The sequence below is a fragment of the Phoca vitulina genome, unplaced genomic scaffold, assembly GCF_004348235.1.
Source record: "Phoca vitulina isolate PV1807 unplaced genomic scaffold, GSC_HSeal_1.0 scaffold1, whole genome shotgun sequence".
NCBI classification, from domain to species: domain Eukaryota; kingdom Metazoa; phylum Chordata; class Mammalia; order Carnivora; family Phocidae; genus Phoca; species Phoca vitulina.
The window spans coordinates 1,698,826-1,703,810 of NW_022589704.1; the positions used below are offsets into that span (position 1 = coordinate 1,698,826).

The 4,985-nt window shown below is 61.7% G+C and overlaps 1 long non-coding RNA gene across 1 annotated transcript; it reads right to left on the minus strand.

Annotated features, from left to right (window-relative positions):
- Positions 1 to 1,303: 1,303 nt before the first annotated feature.
- On the minus strand, positions 1,304 to 2,838 carry LOC116646733. The gene is made up of 3 exons (XR_004302202.1): positions 2,715 to 2,838; positions 2,080 to 2,250; positions 1,304 to 1,384 (listed from the first exon to the last, which is right to left on the minus strand). It is a non-coding gene; the product is annotated as an uncharacterized LOC116646733 (long non-coding RNA).
- Between the last annotated feature and the right edge of the window lie 2,147 nt (positions 2,839 to 4,985).

The window sequence follows — 4,985 nt, forward strand, 5'->3', positions numbered from 1 at the left end:
TCATACAGGGTCTCATCCGGGAGGCCCGCCCCGTCTGTCTTCCCTTGGGGTTTCGGGGTGTGAGGGCTGGGGACCCCTGTGCCCCATGGCCACCTCCATGGGGTCTCTCGGACGGGGCTCCCTGCGAGTGCTGAGCTGCAGGGCCCCAGGGCCTGGAGCGGGGTGGTCAGTGCTGTGGGCGCAGGCCTGGGCTTACCTGGCACTCAGGTCAGGTCCTTGAGGTAAGCCTGGTCACAAGCCTGGGGCGGCAGGGAGCATGTGGCTACTGGAACGAGGTGGGTGTCCCGTCATAGGAACGGTCTACAACTGCCCGGCCTTGGCCTTAGCTCTGAATGCCACCATCTGCGGTCTCCCTGCCGCGGGCCTTCCCACCCTGTCCCGGCTGCTGCAGGCTCGTGCGGGTCCTGATTAACCCCCAGAGCCCCCACCTGGCTCAGGATGCAGGACCCTGCATGTCCACCAGGCCTGCCCCAGCCTCGGCCCCCAGAAGGCAGGGTGCGGGCCAGGACGCGAGACCAGACAGGCCTGCGTCTCAGACACGGCAGCTCCCCTCGCAGGGCTCTTCCCTCGTTTGCCCAGGCCAGGAGCTGCGGGGCTCCCCTGGGCAGCGGGCATAGCTGGGGTGCTTGGGGCTGGACCTGGGAGCCGTCCTGCTGCTGGCTGGCGAGGGCCTGCCCCCAGGGCCCCCAGCAGAGCACACACTGCTCTCTCCAGGCCATGGGCCCTCACCAGGCCATCAAGGGTCACCCCAAGGGGTTCTGGAACCCCCATTCCCCGAGGTAAAGGAGTAGGTGGGTGGGAGCAGGTGCTCACTGTCCATCTTCGGGCCACCGGAGCCAGTGTGACCACATGGCAGGGGGCACGTGATGGGGACAGGCCTGGCCACTTGGCCTGCATGCAGCTCCGTGTCCTGCTGCCCCAGGGGAGGGGGCTCCCAGCCCGGTCTGCTCCAAGAACATCTCACCTGTAGGTGGGAGTTGTCTTCCAACGGCCCTCGCACGCGGGTTCACCAAACGCCGATGGCATCCCTGCTGTGTGCTCCTTGAGCTGCCCCCATCCCAGGCAGCAAGGCTTCCCTGGGGCGCGGGGGCTGGGCTTGGGGAGGCGGGGGGGCGGGTCTAAGAGGACAAGCTTGGGCGCATCCAGAGGCCTTGAGGGGTGAGCTGGGAGCTTCACGGGCTAGCCAACACAGTGGGCCTGCTGTTGACGAGCCTGGACTCAAACAGCAGGGACTGCAAGTATTAAAGGAGAAGGGTAAGTCACGTGCACGCGCGCGCGTGTGTAGTGGACAGAGGTTGTAGGTGGGCACGAGCAGTCCTAATTCCAGAGGGTGACATTACCGTGCTGTGGAGTTATCCTGAAGGGCTTCTTGAAAGAGGCAGGCCTGGGGAGGAAGGAAGGAGTCTAGGTGCGGATTTGACCACAGGTGAGGGTGCACAAGTCCCCGAGACTCAGGACCCTAGCAGAGTCTAGGGCTTGGGGCGCTGGGGTGGGCCCTTTCCAGCAGGCCAGGCCAAGGTGGCTCCTTGTCCAGCAGGAAACTGAGGCACTAGCTGGATGGACTGAGCCACGTGACAGGGGGAGGGCCCAGGGGGGCTTGGTCATCTCTGGGACTCCAGAACATAAGCTAAGCAGGATGCTCCAGGCCGAGGCTGCAGGAACAGCCAGCCGGTGGGTGGTCAGCCTGGTGGGGCGTGGTCTGGCGGGAACAGATGGGCTCCCTCCTCCCCTCCCCAGAGCCTCCTTAGAAGAGCAGCACCAGGGGTTCTGAGGGGGGTCTCAGTGCACCCCTGCATTGGGATGTCAGCCCTTTCACCTGCGAGCTCTGAGCAGGAAGAGGCCAGGCCCGGGCAGGACCCCAGGCTAATTAGCTGGGGTGACCAGCACCGGGGTGCACGAGGACGTGGGACCTGCTGCCTTCCCTCCTGCACCTGAGTTCCCTTTAGGCATCATGGATGGGATGAAGGGGTGGGGGCTGCATCACGTACTCCCCGGCCAAGATGTCATCCTGGGATGCCAGCTAGACCAGATGGGGGGACCCTAGCGGGACTCTCAGGTGGAGGACAAGGCCACACTGACCAGCAACTTCTTGGGGGCCACCACGCTGCCATCATCCAGTCCTTTGGACAGAGCTGCCTTGGGCCCCTCCCCAGGTTGACTTCAACAGCCTTCCGTGGGTTCTTCGAGCCTCTAGGTGTCCGGGCAGCTCCCCTCAGTAGGCTGGAATTCTCCTGACCGAGGTTTCTGCCCCTGTGGGGCAGTGAGTAGGGCTGTGGCTGGGCTGAGCTGTGGGCTCACACCTGGCAGGATCCCAGACAGGGAGGTGGGACCCAAGCCCAAGTGGAGAGCCGAGGAAGACACCGAGTCCCCCACCGTCCTCCCGATCGGCCCCCTCGGCTGGGCTTCAGGGTGAGCGGGCCAGGCCAGGGTCCAAGTGCATGGGGGAACACACAGATGCCGGGCTCCACCCCCTCGCTGTCTCCGCCCACAGCCCTGCCCCGGTCTCGGGCCCAAGCCCCTAGGGAAGTCCATGAGGAGACAGAGACGGGTGGGGGGCCTGACAGAGCCGTGGGGTCCGACCCCAGCGTGCTGCAGTATTGCCATCACCCCGGGGGGACAGAGGTGCTTGACTAACCAGACCCCACCCGGGACTGCAGGTGCCCCCGCTTCTCCCGCCGCCCCGCCCCACCCCCGTCTGTTTGTGTCCCACTTACCCCCCGCAGCACAGTTTGGAGGTGGATGTAAAGAAAATTCTGATCTTTTAAAATAGATCTCACAGAGGAGGTGGAGGAAGAGAGAGGAAAAGATGAATTCATCGAGCGTTTGCTGTTAAAATAGGCCAGCCTGAGCCCGGGGTGTCTACGGGTGGCTGGTGGTGTCTCCACGCCTTCCGCCCCAGCCCCTGCGATGGTCACTTCTCCGAAGCCTACACACTATTTCTAGGCTTTTTGGCCGCTGCTGGAGTAATATCTGTGGTTGGCTGTGTGTGGTCGGGGTGGTGAGCGGGAGGGAACTGCGGAGCTCAGCGGCAGCCTGCGTCCTCACACGAGCGTGAGCGGGAGAGGGCGGCCTGCAGGTGCTGCTGCGGGTGTGGCTGGAGGTGAGCAGGAGGGGCTGGCCAGCATCTGGGGGGCCTCGGTGCTTGTCAGCAGACCCGCCGCGGCGGCTGTGGGCCACGCTGTCCCTCCCACACATCAGGCGCTCCCACGGCCCACAGAACCTCCCGAGGAGCGTGTCCCATGAAGGCTGTGACCTGTTCGCAGGCCCCACACGTACAGACCCTAGTTTATAAGGGCACTGCTTCCCAGACTCGGTCAGGCTGGGGCTCAGGCGGGGGCTCCTGAGGTTTTCCTCCCTGGGGACGCCCCGCCTGTCATGGGCTCTGAGCCATGACGCCTCCCTGTAGCACGAGGACCCCAGTGTGGACATTGTAGGGCATGGCGCAGCCCTCCCAAAGACCAGGCTCCTGACTGAGGGAGCTTCCAACAGCCCTGAGGAGAGCTCCTTCCACCGTGCTGCCGTGTCACCAGGAGGCCAGCGGCCAGCTGTCCCGTTCCCGTCTAGTCTCTGCAAGAAGGCGTGGTTTAGTGGTCTGCCGTCTTGTGTGCCAGTGACAGACACCCTTCTCAAAACTTGGTCAAAGAAACAGGATGATTGATTGGACTATAGAATTGGAAGATGTAAGGGGCTTCAGGCACAGCTGGATCCAGGAGGTTAGACAAAGTTATCAGAGTCTTTCTCTCCCTTTCTCTCTGCTCGGCTTTCCCTGTGTAGCTTTATTCTCAGGTAGACTGTCTCTCCTGGTCATAAAAAGCTCCAGACATAGAGCAACCCTCTCTTTTCACTATACTTCTAAGTCTCCCATAGGACTCACTGGCAGCCGGGATCATGGGCCTGTCCCTGGGCTGGTCCAGCAGTCAGCAGCTGGGCAGTGCTGACGGGCCAGCCTGGGTCACGTGCCTGTCCCCGGGCGGGTCTGGGGCTCCGCGGCTGTGCTGTGCTGAGTGGCTGGCCTGGGTCATGTGCCCACTGCCACATTTATAGTCCCTCCAGGGTCACTGGACTGGGGAGAGGGTCATTGTCAGAGGAAACTCAGGAGTGAAGGGTGGGCACGCAGACATCACGCACACACACGGCATGTGGCCAGGGTGGTTAGCAAGTGCTCCATGGAGAAGAGTCTACAAGGGTAAAGGCCCTCTGAGGAAACCCTGGGGCTCCACCTGTCAGCCTCTGCATTTGGAGCCAAATGCTGTGGCCACCAGGACCTGCACCTCGGGAAGCCCCAGCCAACTCCAAAGGGGCCTGTCCCCCTCGCCAGCTTTGATCGCAGAAGGGGACTTGCTAAGAGTCACGATCAAAAGGAACCTGTAGGATTCCAGGTATGTGCAGACGCTGTCTCGGGGTGCAAATCAAGGTTCTCCCCTCTCAGACTGCAAGAGTCACCGTCTGAAGAGACTTACATGTCCCTAAAAGCATTTTTCTTATCATGTTAGAGACACAGCAACAAGAACTGCTCCTGTGTCTTATCTGGAAGTTGTGGGGGACGAGAAGGGAGGACGCTGTCATGGACACTGGCCGAGGTTGGAGACACGAGAACAGGGTCAGAACAGCACTGATCAGGATGGATCAGGACTACAGTTGCCGAGTCCCAGCACAGCCAAGCCACGGTGTGTCTCTGGGCCCCAGTGCGAGCGTCTGTAGGAACGAGCACCATTACCCCCTCTTACTACACACACGCTGTGGTGTTTGGGGGCAGGCGATCCCTGCAGGTCCCTCTTGCCCAAGATTTCAAGGTTCTAAGCTCTGGCACAAGATGACCAGTTGAGACCCTTGGATCAAATAGAATACACATTTTCTAGTCCTCTCTAAAAGGCAGCTTTCCAAATTCCAGATTCTAGCCTGGAGCAGAGAAAAGCAAGTGTTTCTTAAGCACGTGTGAGACAGGCATATTTCCTAGAGAGGATGGGGAGGCCCGGTCACCTGTC